Genomic DNA, 24,398 nt, shown 5'->3' with positions numbered 1-24,398 from the left:
CGTGAAGCGAACCGGAGGATCAGACAGCAATAAACGGCAAACTCATGCGGGGCACAGGAATGTGACGATGGACACGAACGCGCGGCTCGCCTCCGAGTGCAGCCAATAAACATTCACACACCTATAAAGTGTCATCCATATACCCCGAGCACTTACCCTCTGTCTTTCATTGATGATTTTTATTTTCCAAAGTTGTTCACAATCCTAGATCACTCGCTCTCTGTGCGTACATGTGCATTAAAAGCCTATATCCCATCAACTGTTCACGCTTGCGTTTGTCACAAAATGCCGTAAACTGTTCACGTATGTAGTAACTAGCAGATCTGCGGTGACGGTGACTGCCCGATCCGCGCGCGCTTGCGCACAAAGACAACCCGAGCATCGACAGCGACATACTATTTCAAGCGAGCCAGCAACGGGGAATTGGGTAGCGACATACTTTGCCTGCCGTTCAACAACTAACAGTACTGTGAAAATATTATGGAAATACCTCGTTGTTTAACAGAGATTCATTGTAAGTTGTGTCTGCATTAAGCATGATTTTTTTTTGATTTTCATTACACAACGAAGCAAGTTTACACATAAGAAAAGATAAGAGAAATAATATGTATATTATTATTTCTTTTGTGTCTCACCTCTATATGCATGTTGTCTTTTTATTTTTCCAGTGAATGATGAATTATATAAATCCTGTTTTCACTTTGAACTATTGTTGCAATTTCCCTCTCTGGACAAATTGTGTTCGTTTAAAATATCTTCAGATATTATTTATTATTAATAAAATTGGCATTTGTCTTTAGGAATCAGATTTACAAAACCTAATGTAGCCTACCAGTTTTGTAGAAATTATTGATCCTTTTTCAATAAAAGAAAAGAATGTAACATTGTGTTGTTTAAACATAACAAGATGTTTGTGGCATATTGCCGGATAATAAGTCTTTGACTCTGAACAGCATCTTTTTGAAAGCTTGTTTTAATTGTTCATAAAGCTATAGTATCATCACCACATTTTTGACAAATGCAGTAATTAATTTATGTTGTGTTCAAAACTTAGTTCTTTTTTAATACTAAGGCTAAAGTCTGTAAGTATCTTTTTATCCCTTTCCCTAACCATTTTTAACACGTCCCCATTGCTGGTCACTTTCATTGTATTTGTGTGCTAGTTAAATACATTTACCATTTATATATCTTTATGCTTACTGATTTTCCTACTCATTTGACTCACTGTTTTTATTTTTAAGTATTTAGTTATTTTGAGAAACATTTTTCCCACATCTTTCACTTGCATTATTCTCACACATAACATTTCTTTATTCTATGAAAAAGTGTTTTTCCCTTGTTTAAAGTTATAAAATTGAACTGGCGCTGCATTCAACATGGGGGTATAGAAATGTTCCCATTAGATGAGGAGTCTGCACACAAACGACACTGCAGATGTGATTAGACGTGTAAGTAAAGATTTCAAGGCACTCTTTTCATGTGCCGTTACTCATAATCTGAACTATCTGATGCTGTTTTAATCCTGCTCTGTTACCAGAGAATATTTTCATTTTACAGTTTTTAAATTCAATACAATTTTGTCTCAGTTATTTAGTTTGGTTTCTCAGCAGATTTTACAGACACGCCACTTCAATATAACATTAAAAACACATCACTAAGAACATAAACTTATTACAAATACATATAACGTAGCAGCAAGCATTTAATGTAAAACATTACATCAAACATATTACACAAAAAAATTAAATCAACAGTTACTCTTGACTAATGATTGATTCAAATGATAATAGTTCACCCCCAAAATTGAAGTCTGTGGATGTGAAGTTTTGTAGAAGATTAATAGCAGTTGGAATGATGAAGGATTTGAAACTGATGGCTTTTTATTCTTGAATCCTTCACCCTGTGACCCAATTGCAGCAACTGGAATTGAGAAAAGACTACAGAACCTGCACAAGCGGGCACTCACAGCTAACGCTGGCACAGGAGACAGTGCCATGCAAACCAATGCTACATTATTTTCCTTTCTTTAAAGGGCCATTTAATCCTATAAAACTGGTGGACAACATTAGATTTTGTATTTTTAGTAGTTTTATTATTATTAATTCATATCTACATTTTTAATACTTATTTTTTCACTGCGTATTTGTCAGTTCCGTTTGGTTACATCTCTTCCTAGACTTGAAGGAAAGAATTAATAGAGAGAGTCCTCTTGAAAGTCGCTACACCCTGCTGTGCTTTATTAATGCCTCCTTAAACTGAGACGAACACTACATCATTAACTTATTACACTAGCGACATTTTATATACACAAGATGAGACGCTCTAGAAGGATACCATCATTTCTGTCTTCTTTAACACACTGATTTATTGAATTATTCAATCAGAACAATACATGTCAAAAGAAAATGTTAAATACAGCTATTGCTTTGTTAAGGCTTTTCATCTTCATGTAACTTTTTAAATGTTAGTGGTTATTTCCCTTTTTATTTTTGCTTCATTCTGTATATAAAAATGTAAGAAAATGTTACATTTTTTGAATGTGCAAAGCATTTAATAAAGTTTATTTCTGTAAATAATAATAATATCTAAAACTATTTTTAAAGAAATACATTTGCAACAGTTGTTCAGAATGGAAAGGGGGCAATCTATAATCCTGCTCATCTCGCTAATCTATGTTTTAACTTTGCTTTTATGTTTTAGTTTATCCCAACGGCCACTGTCCTATACGATTGTGATTCTTTACTTAACATACTTTCTAGCTTGCTTTCCTCTCAGTTTTCATCTCCTGATGGGCTATTATGTGAACCTCCACCATTGTTTTATTCCACTCCTGACTTCTTCACCTGGACGCTGGTGTTCACCTGTATCAGTGAGCTGAGTGCCTCTCGGAGACGCAAACGCACCCGCACCCGCCAACGCCATGGAAAAAGAGCCGGAATTTCTGTTAAACAATGCCGACTCAAGTCCCAGAGCTTGGATTCCCGATGCCAGCGAGTCGTCTATGACCCATCTTCTCCAGCACAGGACTCCAGTTAGGAGACCTGGGTTCGCTTCCCGTAATAGAACATCAGGGCATATCAATTCAATATAAATATTATTTACACAGAATGGGACATAAGCACTGGAGCATCATTGAAACAACAGATAAACCACTTTACCTCAGACTCTATGTGCAGAGCGGGCCTGAGGTCCAGGATCTCTTTCACTGGTGGGCTGGATTGGATGAAGGTCTGTCGTCTCAGGTCAGATGTGGTCTGCATCATCCTTCCAATCAGAGGTCGATTTCTCTCTTTTCTCTTTTGTTATGACATTAATGATTGACAAAATTAAACAAAGACTCTGATTTTGAAATTTACAGTTACTTTTAAAAAATGTATCAATGTAATCAAATTATCAAACATATTCACGGAAGCACTGGCAGCTCTGTGACTCAGCTGAACACGAGTTGATTCTGTTTTAATGATTTTTAAAATAGTTTTTGCAATGTTTTCAACTGCACCTCACTGAAATACATAAAATATTGAAATTACCTCAGTACAGCATTCAATCCATACCTTTAAATACCATTACTGCTGTAATAGCCGCACCTTCATTTCAGATCTTAAAAATACATAAACGGTTAGCAGGATACACTTCAGTTTGCATCGGAACCTCTCAAAATGCACGCTTCACTTCCAACAAGTATTCAGAAAAAGTAGAATTAAAAAGAAGAAAATCAATAAGCTTTCGTGCTTTGAAGAACGACACCACACCATCTCACCACTAACATCTAATGCATGCCATTAAGAAGTACCCTTTGAAAGTCACAGCGTGTTGCTGGTAATAAGCCACTTATCCATCCATCCATTTTCCAACCCGTTGAATCTGAACAGAGGGTCACGGGGGCCAATCCCAGCCAACACAGGGCGCAAGGCAGGAACCAACCCCAGGCAGGGCACCAACACCCACTAGGGACAATTTAGAAATGCCAATCCACCTAACCTGCATGTCTTTGGACTGTGGAAGGAAACCCACGCAGACACGGGGAGAACATGCAAACTCCACACAGGGAGGACCCGGGAAGTGAATCCAGGTCTCCTAACTGCGAGGCAGCAGCGCTACCACTGCGCCACCGTGCTGCCCTAAACCACTTATCAATAACTATAAAGAAACGTTGAACTACTAGTTGCATTAGCGTTATAACATAACTTACGTGATACCGCTAAAATGACAGAGTAATTTAGCAAGAAAGAGCCAAAAATTAGCGGAGTTTGTTGGCTGTTAATGCACACTTCTTCAGTTTGTCCTTTTTCTGCAACAGAAATAACACGGAGCTATTGCAACGACAAAGTCGTCGGATAAAGACACATAAATTCAGTTTTACACACTGCACTCACATATCAACAAACTGACAAGACTATGGTTATTTTTTAGTTTATATTATATATTATTACAATAAATACTTACTCAGCGTTTTTCCGTCTTCCTTTCCCGCGTCGCAGTTGTGGAGGCACATAGAACAGAGGTAATAATGCAGACACATTAACGTTATAACTCGAGAATTCACAGTGACAATGACTTTAGAATTCTGAGTATTAGGTACGTAATCCAATGTTAAGTTGTACATCCTCAAATAAATTTTAAAATTTTAAATTAGAACACCATTAAATTTTTAAGTTAGTGGAACTTTTAAGAAAGATTTAAGTTTACACAACTTAAGAGAATTAAGTTATTTGGACTGCAGGGTTTACCGTGGGGATACTGGATTTAATTTCTCCATTTCAAGGTGGCATCACTCTTCCTCGGTGTGCTCTTGGGCAGTAAACGCTGCTAATCTCCGCACGCTCACCCGTGCTCATCCCGCAACGAGCTCTTCTACCTTCATCAAGGCTGCTCTCTTGAACGTGAGATCAGTGTCTAATAAAACTTTTATTCTGCAAGACTTCCATCCATCCATTACCCAACCTGCTATATCCTAACTACAAGGTCATGGGGGGTCTGCTAGAGCCATTCCCAGCCAACACAGGGCGCAAAGCAGGAAACAAACCCCAGGCAGGGCACCAGCCCACCGCAGCTGCAAGACTTTATTACCTCAAATAATCTGGATTTTTTTTTCATCACTGAGACCTGGATTATAAATAGTGACTCTTCATGTTTTACAAGCTTGGTACCATCAGGTAATTCATTTTTAAACTCTCCGCGGCTGACTCATCATAGTGGGGGCATTGAAACTGTTTTTAAAAGTATGTTCTTGTGTCAGAGCCTTACAAAGGGTCCATTTAGCAGCTTTGAACCGCAACTTTTCGAAGTGTGCAACTCCCTTGCTCTGCTGTTTGATGAATTAATGATATACCTTCATTCCCGAATTCTCCAATCTCCTGGCTGATATCACCCTCTCCCATGACAAAGTATTTATTGTTGGTGATTTTAACATTCATGTTTGTTGTCAATCGAAACCTTTGGTTAATGCCTTTTTATCACTATTGGACTCAATTGATTTTATCCAGCATATTAATACGCCAACTCACTCTCTCGGTCACACCCTTGATCTCGTTCTTACTCGCGATATTTCAGTTAATAATATTGATTTATGCGATGTTTCTTATACTGATCACTTTTCTATAATGATGGATCTGAATATTACTGTTGATGTCCCTACTACTAGCTGTCCCCCATGCTGCTCTCGCTTTTTAAATTCCTCTGCTATATCTGATTTTAAAACCATATTCTCTAGTCTTGATGTGCATGTCCCAAATGATGGTATCGAGGATTCTGTCTTAAAATTTAATTCTTCTTTTAAAATTGTTTTTGACTCAATTGCTCCGCTGAAGATACGCAGTAATAAGGGAAGACCTGCTCCCTAGCTAAATGAAGCTACGCGATTGCTGCGCCGTGCCTGTCGAACTGCTGAACGGCGTTGGAAAAAAGATGGACTGATTGTTTGTAAACAGATTTTTAGGACTTCCAGGCTGCAGTTAGGAAAACTAAAGAAGATTTCTTTGCTGATTTAGTATCCCGTCATTCTAAGAATCCTAGGGTCTTATTTAATTCAATTAATGTGGCCATTCACCCTCATTCTGTGATGGGATTAAATAGCACTGTTCTTTCATGTGAGCAGTTTCTTTCATTCTTTATCAGTAAAATTGATACTATCCGCTGTGGCATTGTTCCAAGTGACTGTGAGCTTCCTACTGTTAATCAGGGCATTGTCTTAGAATCCTTTGATCTAGTCTCTATCACACACTGTAAAAAAAATTTGTTGGTGTAAATTATGTTAAGTGGTAACAATCAATTGAATCAATTTTTCTCAACGAATATTTTTGTATAATATTAACCCTTTTTTTGTGTCAGTTCGACTTATCAACGTTTAACCAAAGAAATAATTTAATTTGAGGAAATGTAATTTCTCCCACTCAAAAAGTGGTATTTCCTTTGAATAAAAAACTGAAAATTTTAATTTTATGTTAATTAAATGTTTTTTTTAAGTTATCTTATAATTTAAGTTTCATTCAACATATTTTTTTAATTGATCACATTTCATTAGAATGCCTCAAGAACTAACCAGCAATTGAATTAGTTTCCTCCTAATTAGTTGTATTGTTTCACAAATATAAATGAAATACAGAAGACATACTGTAATAGCAAAACACTTTTAGATTTCTTACTGAATATTTGCAACACAAAAATCATCATAATTTTTTGGTCATTTCCATAACATGTTCTGTATTAAAAATTTACAGAGCAAACATTACACACACAAAGAAAAGTATATGTTTTTACTGGGACATGCGCCTGCCACCGACAAGGATCCGTCGGATCCATTGAGTTGGAAGGAGAGGACGCTGGCACTTGCTGTTCGCCGCTTCTCCTGCTGCTGCTGTTTTTATTTTTATACGGTCTATTTTAGTAATCCGAAGGCTGTTTTTTAAACTTTAGTTTAGTTTTTTACCATGTTTTTTTATTTTTTTTGGCGTTTTTTCAGCGCTGCTAAGACGTTGAGTGCTTTCTTGGACGTCTGCTCTGTGGTCTCGATACACTGGAGTTTTTGAGGCTGGTTTCGCTGCCTCTGCAGTTATTTTTTGGCTGCATCTCGGCATTTGGTGCGTGGCTAGCTTGTTTTCCTAGTTTTCCCGCAACCGGCATGAAGCTAAAATACACCATCCTGCAGTTGTTAAGTCATAACAATTATTCCATTCCAACGTGCATTGCAGCCATAAAAGAATTCAGACTTCTGCGCCGACCATGCTATATCTACAGAAGTTCTCGGCGAAAGTTTGTTTACCATCAACCTAGCTGTTCTGCTTCATCCATTCCATCTGTATGGACCACTGTCGCTCATCAAACACGTCATCAGAACGATGTTACTCCAGATGTTTGTAGCATGGGAAACACCACGAGATTTCTGTCGGTCAGCTTCGGAAATTTTCCGAGGACGCTATCCACCAAGCAGGACAGAAAACGCGGAGTGGATCTCACTGTGTTACGGCCATTACAGAAATTTACTACACCAAAAATGCTCAAAATAGAACTTTTTAATTCACAATCTCTCACAAATAAATCAGTCCTCATACAAGATCATATTATGGACAAAGGCTTGGATTTTACATGCATAACGGAAACATGGCATCAGCCAGAGGTTTTTTTAGCACTACATGAAGCTTGTCCCTCTGGTTATAGCTACCTGGAGAAAGCCCGCAGTACTGGACGTGGTGGTGGCTTAGCTGTATTATTTCGACAGCAACTGGATCTGTCTCCCCTCACTGTGCCTACACTGTCTTCATTTGAATGCCTTGCATTTAAGTGTAAAGTCCCTTTCCCCTTGACGATGTTGCTTATTTATCGACCCACTAAACCAAACTCAATGTTTATCTCTGAGATGCATGATTTTCTTACATCCATCTGTACCACTTCTGCCAACATTATTATATTCGGTGACTTTAATGTTCATGTAGACACTCCCTCCTGCCATTTGGCAGTTGAGTTTTTACTACAGAGAACATCAGAAGGCATATGCAAGAGCATTGAGAGCTGCAAGATCACAGTTGTATTCGAATATCATTAACAATAGCTCTGGAAATTCAAAGCAACTATTCTCTACCATTAATTGCCTATTGAAACCACAATTTCAATCTCATCTGGAAGCTACAGAGGAGAAATGCAAAAACATCATTACTTTTTTAAGGAAAAAAGTGGATACCATCCGCTCGTCTCTATCGATTTCCTCTGCACTACCTGTCTTGATGGATGACCCACAGCCATAAAGTTACACAGCAAGAGGTTGAGGTCATTGTCAGAAAGATGAAACCATCAAATTGTGCTCTGGACCCTTTTCCTACAGTTTTGGTTAAATCCAACCTTTGTGCTATAAGTCCCCTGATTACCAGAATAATAAATCACTCTCTCCAGACTGGATATGTTCCCGCTACATTGAAATCTGCTATCATCAGACCACTTTTAAAAAAAATCCACCTTGGATCCACAAGTACTTGCAAACTACAGGCCCATTTCTAACCTCCCGTTCCTTTCAAAAGTACTGGAAAAAGTAATTGCTGCACAGCTTCAGTCTCATCTAAAACAAAATAATTTGTTTGAGAAATTCCAGTCTGGTTTCCGCCTCTGCCACAGTGTGGAAACAGCTGTGGTTAGAGTCACGAATGACCTGCTGATGTCGGCTGATGCTGGTTTTCCATCGCTTCTCATCCTGTTGGACTTGTCATCGGCCTTTGATACTGTTGATCACAACATCCTGCTTCACAGATTACGACACACTGTTGGACTCTCTGACTCTGTTTACAACTGGTTTTCATCTTATCTTACTGAAAGAACGGAGCATGTTGCCCTGGGAGAGGCTAAATCCGCTATACACAATGTCACCTGTGGTGTTCCTCAGGGCTCTGTGCTCGGTCCCATTTTGTTTATATTGTATATGCTTCCCTTGGGCTGTATCATCAGCCAGCATGGTATTTTATTTCATTGCTATGCAGATGATACTCAGCTCTACCTCAGGATAAATTCAACCTCCTCGTCTACTCTGCCATCATCCACTTTGACCATCTGTTTGGAGGAGATAAAGTCATGGATGAAGCAAAATTTCCTGCAGCTGAACAGCTCTAAGACTGAAGCTATTTTAGTAGGCACCCCACACCAGGTTAGGTCATCTAACATCACCAGTATTACCTTTTCTGGTCAGGATATCCCATTGTCAACATCCGTTATAAACCTTGGGGTTAAAATGGACTCTCATTTGACGTATGAGGCTCATGTCAAACATCTGTGTAAAATGTCTTATTTTCACCTCAGGAATCTAGCAAAACTGCGTCCAGCACTCACGTTTGCTGATGCAGAAAAGTTAGTCCTTGTGTTTGTCTCCTCCAGACTGGACTTCTGCATTGCACTTCTCATTGGGACTACTGGAAAAACCCTTCAAAAGCTGCAGTATATTCAGAACAGTGGTGCTAGGATCCTGATGAGAGGATCGTAAATACGATCATATTACGCCCATTCTTAAATCTCTTCACTGGCTCCCTGTTTCATTTAGAATTGATTACAAGGTTGCCCTTCTTACCCACCAGTATATTTATGGGGATGCCCCTCCCTACCTCAAAGAACTTATTTCCTTACATACGTCCACACGCAAGCTTCGCTCTGCATCAGTACATCTTTCGAAAACTCCTAAGACTAGACTTCATACCATGGGAGATCGAGCTTTTTGCTCAGCTGCACCCAGACTGTGGAATGCTCTCCCTGAGTATCTGAGGACGCCACAGACTGTTGAGGTTTTTTAAATCTGGTCTTAAAACTTATCTTTTTATCAGAGCTTTCGGGTCGAATTAATTTGTTTCAAATATAAAGTGCATTATAAATAAAATGTATTAAATTAAAAATACTAATTATATTTAAAACATCTATATGACAAATTATATAGACATATATTAAATAAATATATAATATATTTTATATATAACATAGTATACTACATATATGCACACTTTTCACAAAAATGTTTTTATAAATTACATATAAAATATCTATATGAAATTCTATATTCATATATTAAATACACCGTATATTTTATACATTACATAACATTATACAGTATACATAAAATGTGTGTGTATATACTATACTTTACATAAATGTTATATTGTATTATTATATAAAAATAAGTACTCAACCTAACACAGACTAAGTAACAATAATTAAATACCCACTTTTACATTTTGAACACACTGTAGCAAAGCTGCATAACTTGACAGTCGGGTTGGCCTCCTGGACTGTTTGTCACTTTATTAGGTTGGCTGGAAGGGTGCTTGTAAATAGCCCTTCAGGCACCTTTGGTGACGTTTCAGTCTGGGAGGACCCCGCCCGGTAAGTATTCCAGCTGCCTGTTGCCGGCGTGAGGTTGCCATAGCAACCGAGAGGGGCAAGGATGTTTCGGCAGGAAAATTTTCCTATTTAAGGGGAATGGCGGATCAAGGCAGGAGGAAAAATAAAAGAATCAAGAAGGAAGGAAAAGGCTGAAGGCAAGGAGTGACTATCCACGCTTAAAGGATCATTATGGATCTTTCTTCACCCAGGGACGTCTGCTATTTGTGGGTGGCCATCCCGAAGAAATAATCCGGTGACGAATCCCCGTGAAGAGGCCAGGTTGGTGTTCTCCGGTGCTCCGCCTGGTGAGTCAGATTCGGAATTTGCATTTTCTTCGTGATAGTCCGAGGAGAAGCCGTTTCCACCGAAGGAACTGAACTGCAGGATTTATTTTCCTTATAGGTTAAGTACATTTTTCTTTTTTGACGTTTCGGAGGACATTATTTATTATTATTATTATTAATATTATTATTATTATTGTTATTATTATTATTATTATTTTCTTTTGTTTATTGTCTACGTTGAACTGGGGATTCGGATTTGGGCGTTGGGGAGGGCGTCTGGGAAAGGTATTCACTTATGAGCACTCAGGCACCGGGCATGTAAATGTAAATAGTAAATGTTAATATATTTTCATTCCCACTTTCCTTTCAGATTTTTTTTTTCCAGTTATATAAGGACGTGCATAGGGGACAAGAGGGGCCGAGGACCGAATATGGTAATGCTGCTTTAACCTTCTTTTATCGTCCATTTCCCTTTGGGTTGTGAAGTGTAGGAATCGCGTGCGTTTTTCTTGCGGTTGCTACAACACATACAGGTCCTTCTCAAAAAATTAGCATATTGTGATAAAGTTCATTATTTTCTGTAATGTACTGATAAACATTAGACTTTCATATATTTTAGATTCATTACACACAACTGAAGTAGTTCAAGCCTTTTATTGTTTTAATATTGATGATTTTGGCATACAGCTCATGAAAACCCAAAATTCCTATCTCAAAAAATTAGCATATCATGAAAAGGTTCTCTAAACGAGCTATTAACCTAATCATCTGAATCAACTAATTAACTCTAAGCACCTGCAAAAGATTCCTGAGGCTTTTAAAATTCCCAGCCTGGTTCATTACTCAAAACCGCAATCATGGGTAAGACTGCCGACCTGACTGCTGTCCAGAAGGCCATCATTGACACCCTCAAGCAAGAGGGTAAGACACAGAAAGAAATTTCTGAACGAATAGGCTGTTCCCAGAGTGTTGTATCAAGGCACCTCAGTGGGAATTCTGTGGGAAGGAAAAAGTGTGGCAGAAAACGCTGCACAACGAGAAGAGGTGACCGGACCCTGAGGAAGATTGTGGAGAAGGACCGATTCCAGACCTTGGGGGACCTGCGGAAGCAGTGGACTGAGTCTGGAGTAGAAACATCCAGAGCCACCGTGTACAGGCGTGTGCAGGAAATGGGCTACAGGTGCCGCATTCCCCAGGTCAAGCCACTTTTGAACCAGAAACAGCGGCAGAAGCGCCTGACCAGGGCTACAGAGAAGCAGCACTGGACTGTTGCTCAGTGGTCCAAAGTACTTTTTTCGGATGAAAGCACATTTTGCATGTCATTCGGAAATCAAGGTGCCAGAGTCTGGAGGAAGACTGGGGAGAGGGAAATACCAAAATGCCTGAAGTCCAGTGTCAAGTACCTACAGTCAGCTGCTGGTGTTGGTCCACTGTGTTTTATCAAGGGCAGGGTCAATGCAGCTAGCTATCAGGAGATTTTGGAGCACTTCATGCTTCCATCTGTTGAAAAGCTTTATGGAGATGAAGATTTCATTTTTCAGCACGACCTGGCACCTGCTCACAGTGCCAAAACCACTGGTAAATGGTTTACTGACCATGGTATTACTGTGCTCAATTGGCCTGCCAACTCTCCTGACCTGATCTCCATAGAGAATCTGTGGGATATCGTGAAGAGAAAGTTGAGAGACACAAGACCCAACACTCTGGATGAGCTTAAGGCCGCTATCGAAGCATCCTGGGCCTCCATAACACCTCAGCAGTGCGACAGGCTGATTGCCTCCTTGCCACGCCGCATTGAAGCAGTCATTTCTGCAAAAGGATTCCCGACCAAGTATTGAGTGCATAACTGAACATAATTATTTGATGGTTGACTTTTTTTGTATTAAAAACACTTTTCTTTTATTGGTCGGATGAAATATGTTAATTTTTTGAGACAGGAATTTTGGGTTTTCATGAGCTGTATGCCAAAATCATCAATATTAAAACAATAAAAGGCTTGAACTACTTCAGTTGTGTGTAATGAATCTAAAATATATGAAAGTCTAATGTTTATCAGTACATTACAGAAAATAATGAACTTTATCACAATATGCTAATTTTTTGAGAAGGACACATACATACATACATACATACATACAACCAATTGAACAATTTACCAAAGATTCAAGTAATGCAATGAAAATTCAGTTTAGTTAATTCTGTAATTTCTTTTGAGCTATAAACTTTCAAATGCTTTATTAGACAATAAATGCCGTCTTTCAAAACACTAATTAGAAGAACTAAAACACAACTACAACCTTGGTTAGTGAGATCAATATAAAATATCACAGGAGTTTAAATACATTCAAAAACAACAAATGATATTCTACAAATAACAAACTGCTTTGTGATATTGTCTTAAAACTTGGACATGAATATATTCATCACCAATTAATCTGAGCTGAGAAGCTTACTGCTTAGGTGCTGCACTCTGGGAGATTTCTTCTTTCCCTCCAGTTCCATAAACACTTTTTGGAAAACTTCAAAAGTGAGTTTTAACTCTTTAGGGTATCTAAGATTTATTGCATACATCAGACCAAACAATATTGGACAAACTGCTGCAACAGACTGTAGTCCATTTAACACCTCTACACCTTCAATAACAATGCCATCTTTACGAATGACAATTTTGAGTGTGTTCGTTTCTCTTTCAGCATCATCTCCTAATGTATCCTACAATTAAAAGATAAAGATGCACAAATACTCATCCATTATGATATAGTGAACTTTGACATAGATAAATAAACCGTAGGAACCAAAGCACCTTAAAGCATTGAATGATAATGTCTTATCAGTGTCATATAACAAATATGTTCAAAATACCAAACTATAAAGCAGTATATCTTGCACAAGTGACTATACAGAATATTACATCAGAATCGTGAGTGAACATACTGTGAAATTTAATAGTAAAGGATAAAACACAAATCTCTGTTAATAAACAAATAGCATAAATATATATTGTTAAATTGCACACTAAGCCTTACCAGATATTCTTTGATAAGATCCTTGTCATCCTCACCAAGGTACTGTAAACGGCACTATATAGCGCCTGACCCGACACAGATTGGACACTGGAGGCACATGTAAAATAAAATTTTTTTATTCTTCTTCAGCTGGAGGGCACGTCTTCCCCGTAATCCCCCCAGCCACAACACAATCCCAAGCACCAGTAACCACCAGTGCAGCACAATCACAAACACTCCTCCCTCACAACCTTGTCTTCCTCCACCCGACTCTGGCCGATGAGTGGTGGTCACTGGCTCCTTTTATAGGTCACCTGGAAGTGCTCCAGGTGTTTGATCACCAAGATCTGGTGGCACTTCCAGTTGTGATGAAGCTGCTGTCCATATGGGCTCAGGAGTCCCAAACACAGCACCCCCTGGCAGTATGTGCGGGACCCAACAGGGCTGCCCCCAACTCCAATTCCCAGGGAGCCCTGTGGGAAACTGAGGCACTTCACCAGGCCAGGGGGGCGGCCATCTAGCGTCCTGGGGTAGGTATTGCACTGTCCAGGGCTGCTTCCCCTGAATACAGTGTGCAGGGGTGTCCCGACTGGGCATGGACGCCAGGCGCCTGTCACAGTACATATTAAGTACAAACTCTCAGCACAAACTCTCTTTTGATGTTTACATCATTTTTGTGGATGCAAAAGTACCCATTTATTAATATTCACTGACTCAGACATTTATTAAAAAACAAACAAACAAACAAAAAAAAACCATTAAATTCATGAATTCAAGATGGCTGTCTCAATGCAACTAACAAATGTAACGTACCTGATCTATGGCTTGAATGAAACTGGCAGTCTTATAGCGGGCAGCTCTGCCTTTATGTTTTATGATGCTTGTCAGTTTATTGGTATATTTGTCCAGCTGTGCAAGAAATTTGGACTGGAGAGGGATTGTAGTAATCCACAGGAAGTCAGCATTAATCTTTGAGGAAAAAGATTAAAGTTAAAGAATAATAATAATTCAAATATTTTTTAAGATAAAACACTTTCAGGGAAAAAAGTTACATACAGTACTTCATTCACTTTGAAAAGTGCAGGCCATCACTTCATAAAATCCTCCACCCTTGGCTTCTCCTTCACTACTTCGTACCTTCTATAGGCAAATGTCTTTGCCATGAGTTCTCGATGACTCTTTCATTATTTATTTTCTTTGCCTCTCTCATTAGCATTTCTCTATCCACTTCAAGGCTTTCTGGTGTCTCACCCTGAGATTTGAAATGTCTTAAAAGTGCAGATCTTCTATCCACAGCAATGTCACAGTCCTTACATTTCCACACTTCCATATTTATTGGTTTGCTGAGAAAGAGAAAGAGAGAGATACAGGAAAAAAAATATACCTCACTGCTTGGACTCTGTCCACCTCTCACATTTCATATCATTATTTAAAACAGTAATGAATTTGTTTAATTTTGTTCAGTTTTTATGTTATGCAGCTTCACGGGTTGAAAGTGCTGGGTTCTAATCTCATCATGGTCACTGTCCATGTGGAATTGGCATGTTCTCACCCCCATACCAGATTGGGTTTTTCGCTAATATTACCAAAGACATGCAGGGACAGTAAACTATCTACTGTGTGAGTGTGGGGGTGTGCATGAACACGGCAAATGAGCAGCTATTTACTGACTTGTTGCTGACATGTTCTGCCTCCTCATGACCTTGAAGTAAATTAAGCAGGTTAGACTTTTATATTATTTTTAATTGAGGTGTTCTTTTGCCCTTGAGATCAGCAGAACCCAAATCTGGCACAACTCTTGGGGCCAAACTGGGTCTAGACACAAACTGGTAGGTTTAGAAAGTAGTTACACAGTTTTACACAGAAAGTATGATTTAAACACATTTTTAAATATAGTAAGGAATGTAAAACTTGCCACTGAAAACTGCAAACAATGGGACCAAATAGGCACATGCAAATCTGGAGACCCTGTAGTCAAGAGAAGAAATAAAGTATGCTTAATCAGTCATCTACACTTTGATAGATAACCACAATAAAATCAAAAAAGCAGAATAAGCTTGTTAACTGTATTAAAGAATTCCTCCTTTTACTTTCTAAAGTAGACAACAGAGTCACATCAGCTATTACTGAACATTTACAACTATTGTCTACTCAACATACAGTGGTGTGAAAAACTATTTGCCCCCTTCCTGATTCTTCTGCATGTCTGTCACACAAAATGTTTCTGATCATCAAACACATTTAACCATTAGTCAAATATAACACAAGTAAACACAAAATGCAGTTTTTAAATGATGGTTTTTATTATTTAGGGACAAAAAAAAAATTCAAACCTACATGGCCCTGTGTGAAAAAGTAATTGCCCCCTGAACCTAATAACTGGTTGGGCCACCCTTAGCAGCAATAACTGCAATCAAGCGTTTGCGATAACTTGCAATAAGTCTTTTACAGTGCTCTGGAGGAATTTTGGCCCACTCATCTTTGCAGAATTGTTGTAATTCAGCTTTTTTTGAGGGTTTTCTAGCATGAACCGCCTTTTTAAGGTCATGCCATAGCATTTCAATTGGATTCAGGTCAGGACTTTGACTAGGCCACTCCAAAGTCTTCATTTTGTTTTTCTTCAGCCATTCAGAGGTGGATTTGCTGGTGTGTTTTGGGTCATTGTCCTGTTGTAGCACCCAAGATCGCTTCAGCTTGAGTTGACGAACAGATGGCCGGACATTCTCCTTCAGGATTTTTTGGTAGACAGTAGAATTCATGGTTCCATCTATCACAGCAAGCCTTCCAGGTCCTGAAGCAGCAAAACAACCCCAGACCATCACACTACCACCACCATATTTTACTGTTGGTATGATGTTCTTTTCTGAAATGCTGTGTTCCTTTTACGCCAGATGTAACGGGACATTTGCCTTCCAGAAAGTTCAACTTTTGTCTCATCAGTCCACAAGGTATTTTCCCAAAAGTCTTGGCAATCATTGAGATGTTTCTTAGCAAAATTGAGACAAGCCCTAATGTTCTTTTTGCTTAACAGTGGTTTCGCGTCTTGGAAATCTGCCATGCAGGCCGTTTTGCCCAGTCTCTTTCTTATGGTGGAGTCGTGAACACTGACCTTAATTGAGGCAAGTGAGGCCTGCAGTTCTTTAGACGTTGTCCTGGGGTCTTTGTGACCTCTCGGATGAGTCGTCTCTGCGCTCTTGGGGTAATTTTGGTCGGCCGGCCACTCCTGGGAAGGTTCACCACTGTTCCATGTTTTTGCCATTTGTGGATAATGGCTCTCTCTGTGGTTTGCTGGAGTTCCAAAGCTTTAGAAATGGCTTTATGACCTTTTCCAGACTGATAGATCTCAATTACTTCTGTTCTCATTTGCTCCTGAATTTCTTTGGATCTTGGCATGATGTCTAGCTTTTTGAGGTGCTTTTGGTCTACTTCTCTGTGTCAGGCAGCTCCTATTGAAGTGATTTCTTGATTGAAACAGGTGTGGCAGTAATCAGGCCTGGGGGTGGCTACGGAAATTGAACTCAGGTGTGATACACCACAGTTAGGTTATTTTTGAACAAGGGGGCAATTACTTTTTCACACAGGGCCATGTAGGTTTGGATTTTTTTTTTTCCCTAAATAATAAAAACCATCATTTAAAAACTGCATTTTGTGTTTACTTGTGTTATATTTGACTAATAGTTAAATGTGTTAGATGATCAGAAACATTTTGTGTGACAAACATGCAAAAGAAAAAGAAATCAGGAAGGGGGCAAATAGTTTTTCAAACCACTATACATGAATTTGTAATGTTATTGTTACTATACTCTAATACCAACACCAATACGTCTGTGACTACAACAACCAAGTCAGAACTTTTCTTTTTAATTTTTTTGCTTTAAAGTCATTCTGGTGTGTGTTCAGTCCAAAGTTTCTGTGTATATGTATTTATTTATCTACCTGTTTATGTACAGTTAGGTGCATAAATATTTGGACAGAGAATACGTTTTTCTAATTTTGGTTCTGTACATTACCACAATGAATTTTAAATGAAACAACTCAGATGCAGTTGAAGTGCAGACTTTCAGCTTTAATTCAGTGGGTTGAACAAAAAGATTGCATAAAAATGTGAGGCAACTCAAGTATTTTTTTTAACACAATCCCTTCATTTCAGGAGCTCAAAAGTAATTGGACAAATTAAATAACTGGAAATAAAATGTTCATTTCTAATACTTGGTTGAAAACCCTTTGCTGGCAATGACAGCCTGAAGTCTTGAACTCATGGACATCACCAGATGCTGGGTTTCCTCCTTTTTAATGCTCTGTAAGGTCTTTACTGCAGCGGCTTTACTTTCAGTTGCTGTTTGTTTGTGGGCCTTTCTGTCCGAAGTTTAGTCTTCAACAAGTGAAATGCCTGCTCAGTTGGGTTAAGATCAGGTGACTGATTTGGCCATTCAAGAATTTTCCACTTCTTTGCTGTAATAAACTCCTTGGTTGCTTTGGCTGTATGTTTTGGGTCATTGTCCATCTCTATCATGAAACGCCCACCGCCCAATCAATTTGACTGCATTTAGCTGGATTTGAGCAGACAGTATGTCTCTGAACACCTCAGGATTCATTCGGCTGCTTCTGTCCTGTGTCACATCATCAATAAACACTAGTGTCCCAGTGCCACTGGCAGCCATGCACTCCCAAGCCATCACACTGTGCCTCCATTGTGTTTTACAGATGATGTGGTATGCTTTGGCTAATGAGCTGTTCCACGTCTTCTCCATACTTTTTTCTTGCCATCATTCTGGTAGAGGTTGATTTGGTTTTATCTGTCCAAAGAATGTTTTTCTAGAACTGTGCTGGCTTTTTTAGATGTTCTTTAGCAAAGTCCAATCTAGCCTTTCTATTCTTGAGGCTTATGAGTGGCTTGTACCTTGCAGTGCACCCTCTGTATTTACTTTCATGCAGTCTTCTCTTGATGGTAGACTTGGATATCGATACGCCGACCCCATGGAGAGTGTTGTTCACTTGGTTGGCTGTTGTGAAGGGGTTTCTCTTCACCATGGAAATGATTCTGCGATCATCCACCACTGTTGTCTTCCGTGGACGTCCAGGTCTTTTTGCGTTACTGAGTTCACCAGTGCTTGCTTTCTTTCTCAGGATGTACCAAACTGTAGATTTTGCCACTCGTAATATTGTAGCAATTTCTCGGATGTTTTTTTTTCTGTTTTTGCAGCTTAAGGATGGCTTCTTTCACCTGCATGGAGATCTCCTTTGACCTCATGTTGTCTGTCCACAGCAAAATCTTCCACATGCAAGCACCACACCTCAAATCAACTCCAGGCCTTTTATCTGCTTAATTCATAATGACATAATGACGGACTTGAACTCACCTGCCCATGAAATAGCCTTTGAGTCAATTGTCCAATTACTTTTGAGCCCCTGAAATAAAGGGATTGTCTTAAAAAAATGCTTTAGTTGCCTCACATTTTTATGCAATCGTTTTGTTCAACCCACTGAATTAAAGCTGAAAGTCTGCACTTCAACTGCACCTGAGTTGTTTCATTTAAAATTCATTGCGGTGATGTACAGAACCAAAATTAGAAAAAAGTTGTCTCTGTCCAAATATTCATGCACCTAACTGTATTTATTTATTTAAAGAGCTTCAGTAAAAAGCCAAATTTCCCCCAGGGACAAATAAAGTTCTGCCAATCTATATTCATCATGACCTGATGAACTTCTAATTTTATTTTTTATTACTGGACATATGCCATCTCTTTTAATGCTTTATGTATAATCAATTTATATGACACAAATAATTTTCTCAAAACAAAAATAATTTTTTGATTAAATTTTAATGTAATCAACCTAGATAATAATATATTCCCATGGTTTGTCTGAAGACGTATGATATTATTGTATTTAACAATACTGGTACTATATCTGGTTAATACTTCAAACCTGGGTTTGCAGTTACTACACATGGTCATTTTTCAGTTTCAGCCTCTGACAAATTAAGAGGGCAACCCCATTAACTCTAAACAACTCGTCGATACAGAATATACATATCAGCATGGTAGATATTCAAACGGAGATACCCCAACCCCCTATGGAATTGTATTAGGGCCACGGTGAAGAAAAACAAATATATGTCGAGAAAAAAATTGACATGTTGACTTTATTCTCGTAATCTCGACGCTTATGATGAGAATAAAGTTGACATGTTGACTTTATTCTCGACATAAAGTTTTTTTTCTCGACATAAAGTTTTTTTTTCTTCACTGTGGCCCTAATATGCTTTTGTAGTAACCCCACCACACTTAAAGAAAAAATTGCTTGTAATCACGAGTGTGGAAAAGAAGCCGACACTAAAGCACCGGTTAACACTGTATACAGCTAGTCCTATACACCTTAAATGATAGGGCTTTATCGATTCAGTCTAAATAATAAACTGCATTTTGCACGTTATGGCACTTAACTTCAATAACGATGATGATTAGTTACGTTAAAGCTTCATAAAATCTCATTAGAATGTGTTTCTTAACTTGAACGTTGTACTCTCAGAAACAAGGGTATGCAACAAACTAAAAGTAATTTATACACTCACCTAAAGGATTATTTGGAACACCTGTTCAATTTCTCATGAATGCAATGATCTAATCAACCAATCACATGGCAGTTGCTTCAATGCATTTAGGGGTGTGGTCCTGGTCAAGACAATCTCCTGAACTCCAAACTGAATGTCAGAATGGGAAAGAAAGGTGATTTAAGCAATTTTTAACGTGGCATGGTTGTTGGTGCCAGACAGGCCGGTCTGAGTATTTCACAATCTGCTCAGTTACTGGGATTTTCACGCACAACCATTTCTAGGGTTTACAAAGAATGGTGTGAAAAAGGAAAACATCCAGTATGCGGCAGTCCTGTGGGCGAAAATGCCTTGTTGATGCTAGAGGTCAGAGGAGAATGGGCCGACTGATTCAAGCTGATAGAAGAGTAACTTTGACTGAAATAACCACTCGTTACAACCGAGGTATGCAGCAAAGCATTTGTGAAGCCACAACACGCACAACCTTGAGGCGGATGGGCTACAACAGCAGAAGACCCCACAGGGTACTATTTGCACAAGCTCACCAAAATTGGACAGTTGAAGACTGGAAAAATGTTGCCTGGTCTAATGAGTCTCGATTTCTGTTGAGACATTCAAATGGTAGAGTCAGAATTTGGTGTAAACAGAATGAGAACATGGATCCATCATGCCTTGTTACCACTGTGCAGGCTTGTGGTGGTGGTGTAATGGTGTGGGGGATGTTTTCTTGGCACACTTTAGGCCCCTTAGTGCCAATTGGGCATCATTTAAATGCCACAGGCTACCTGAGCATTGTTTCTGACCATGTCCATCCCTTCATGACCACATGTACCCATCCTCTGATGGCTACTTCCAGCAGGATAATGCACCATGTCACAAGGCTCGAATCATTTCAAATTGGTTTCATGAACATGACAATGAGTTCACTGTACTAAAATGGCCCCCACAGTCACCTGATCTCAACCCAATAGAGCATCTTTGGGATGTGGTGGAACGGGAGCTTCGTACCCTGGATGTGCATCCCACAAATCTCCATCAACTGCAAGATGCTGTCCTATAAATATGGGCCAACATTTCTAAAGAATGCTTTCAGCACCTTGTTGAATCAATGCCACGTAGAATTAAGGCAGTTCTGAAGTTGAAAGGGGGTCAAACACCATATTAGTATGGTGCTCCTAATAATCCTTTAGGTGAGTGTATTTTGTTCACGTTAGTCCAGAAAAAAATGAGGCAATTACAATGATTAATTAACAAATAAAACGTCACAATATGTTATCATTTACAAGTGAGCTATTCTGCATACATTACAAGAATATTTCACATTAATGGCATGGCAGACATAATCTTCTGTAGTTACACCTTAACTTATATCACGGCTCTCCTTTGACAGTGAATATCAAATACAGTGATCCCTCGCAATATCGCACTTCGACTTTCGCGGCTTCACTCCATCGTGAATTTTAAATGTAAGCATATCTAAATATATATCACAGATTTTTTGCTGGCGCTTCACGGATTTCTGCGGACAATGGATCTTTTAATTTATGGTACATGCTTCCTCAGTTTGTTTGCCCAGTTGATTTCATACAAGGGACGCTATTGGCAGATGGCTGAGAAGCTACCCAATCAGAGCAGGTATTAAATAAAACTCCTCAGGTGCTTCTCACACTTCAAAACTCTAACAGCCCGTATTGATTTTTGATTGTTTGCTTTTCTCTGTCTCTCTCACTCTCTCTGACATTCTCTGCTCCTGACGGAGGGGGTGTGAGCAGAGGGGCTGTTTGCTTAGAAGATACGGATGCTCCTGTAAAAAATGCTGAAAGACTACCTTCACATTGATGCCTTCATTGTGGCCGCTTTATCGTGGGTGCTTCGTATATTTAAAAGCCCAACAGCCCTATTGATTTTTCATTGTTTACTTTACTCTCTCTCTGACATTCTCTGCTCCTGACACACATTCTTTGAAGAGGAAGATATGTTTGCATTCTTTTAATTGTGAGAAAGAACTGTCATCTCTGTCTTGTCATGGAGCACAGTTTAAACTTTTGACTAAAGGGTGTTATTTCATGTCTAGAGGGCTCTAATAATGTTAAAAAACTTATTTAGAAGGTCGTAAACAGGTTTTCTATGCTCTAACTGCGAAAATATTCAATTTATAAATAATGAATCCTACTTCGTGGAAATTCATTTATCTGCCTGGAGTGGATTAACTGCGATAAACAAGGGTTTACTGTATAACTGTGCGGAGAATATTTATAAACAGTGTGGGAGAGTTTCTAAGGGCTTAAAATATATAAAAATAACCATACAAACATATGGTTTCTACTTCGCGGATTTTCACCTGTCGCGGGGGGTTCTGGAACGCAACCCCCATGATCGAGGAGGGATTACTGTACTCACAGCTGTAGGGAAAAACAAACAAAACAAACTTACCTGATTTTGAACTTTATATCACTCCAAATAATTGTGCAATGTTCCACAAACTCTTTCTACACTCCTCTTGAAATCAAATCTCAAATACAATGACGCCAACCGCAGCAAACTGCACAATCGTTCTTGAACTCTCACAATATGAGGCGTCAGAAAACTTACAAAGCGTTTTTTTTTTGCGTTAGATTAAATGGAACAAATTACATTAAGCGAGAGCAAGGGTTTTCAATTTGAAGTAAAGGAAAAAAATTACGTTAGGTGAACAAACTTATTAATATAGTTCATTACAAACAATAAAATCACAGTAAGTCAAAAAGAGCCCTTTTTCTCTTTAATGTGTAAGTATAAAGCATAACTAGAAACTAGTATTTTATTTTGTTAGTTACAGATGTAAGCAGTTGTTGTTTTCACAAAACCTTTCCCTTCATGTGGGAAACATGGCGAGCAAGGTAGCGTGTTTTTAACAACCTACCTCGTTGGTTTGCTTTAAAAAGCAAGCACATTTTTCGGATAGTTATGGATGTTCATATATATATATATATATATATATATATATATATATATATATATATATATATATATATATATATATATATATATATATATATATATATATATATATATATATTATCATTTAAAACTACTATTTTACACAGAAGAAGAAAATGACATTTTCAGATAAGTTTGAGAACGATGTGACGTTTGTCCTAAACCTGTAAACAGCATAACAAGACATTTGCCTAACCTTCTCGGTATTATTCAACCTCTTATGTAATTCATGTTCTGCATAGGTCATGTATTTTCTGTTTCATTTTTAACACTGTGATTTATTTAACGATGCAAAAAAAAAAAACAATTTTATTTCAGGATTTTCGCTATTGCATAATTAAACAGTGGAAAAGGCAGCCATTCATTTAAGAAGATATGCTGGTGTAAATGAAGGATGTGTCTGAAGAGCGCATCTGCCACAGGATTTCACTCTACTTTTCCTTTCCGTTTACCTCTCATTCCTGGGACATTACTTGATTTAGATATACTTTTTTATGGATTTTATTGTAATCATTCCATACAAATAGATTAATTTTTACAAAAAATACTATTGAAAACAAATCAACCCCCACCCCTGAGAAAGAGAGCATGGCCAATGGAGTAAAACTTAAAGCTTGTAAACATACATAAATTGATGAGTTTAATAGGCAGATAAAGATGAATGGAGAAGTAAAAGAAATGTGAAGAGAATTACTTCCTCAGTGCTTTAAGAGCTTATTCTAAAATGTTATTGATCAGAACCTACCAGGGTTTGAAAAAGTTTGGTACAGATCCTGTAACTGAGAATTAGATTTTTTCCAGTTTCAAATAATATAAAACATCAGTTACCCACCGACTTACAAGAGAAGAGTTAGTATTTTTTAGGCTTAGCAAAATAAGTCTGTGTACCAATAGTGTAGTGAAGGCAATCACAGTTTGTTTGTCCTTCGCCACTTTAAGCCCATCTGTGAGCCCACCAAACACAGCTGTTAATGGGCTAGGAGGGATTGTGACACCGAGGTTGTTTGAAAGGCATTTAAAGATTTTGGTCCAAAATGATGTTAATTTGGCGCAGGCCCTAAAAATGTGACCCAGTGAGGCTGAAACTTGATTGCAGCGTTCGCAGGTTGGATCATGCCCTGGAAACATTTTGGAGAGTTTTAGTCAAGACAGATGTGCTTGATATATAATTTTGAGTTGAATAATTGTATACTTTGCGCATATGGAGCTCGAGTGAATTCTCTGAATTGC

The 24,398-nt window shown here is 38.4% G+C and overlaps 1 protein-coding gene across 1 annotated transcript in view; it reads right to left on the bottom strand.

The window, feature by feature from the left end:
- LOC120533280 (gastrula zinc finger protein XlCGF26.1-like) overlaps positions 1-272 on the bottom strand; it is a 55,648-nt gene extending 55,376 nt beyond the window's left edge. The window contains exon 1 of the mRNA XM_039760096.1: positions 157-272. The gene's annotated coding sequence lies outside the window, so the exon portion shown is untranslated. The remainder of the gene's footprint in view (positions 1-156) is intronic.
- Between the last annotated feature and the right edge of the window lie 24,126 nt (positions 273-24,398).

The sequence above is a fragment of the Polypterus senegalus genome, chromosome 8 (genome assembly GCF_016835505.1).
Source record: "Polypterus senegalus isolate Bchr_013 chromosome 8, ASM1683550v1, whole genome shotgun sequence".
NCBI classification, from domain to species: domain Eukaryota; kingdom Metazoa; phylum Chordata; class Cladistia; order Polypteriformes; family Polypteridae; genus Polypterus; species Polypterus senegalus.
Note: the sequence above shows the minus strand (reverse complement) of the source record. Positions and strands in the feature narration are given on the sequence as shown.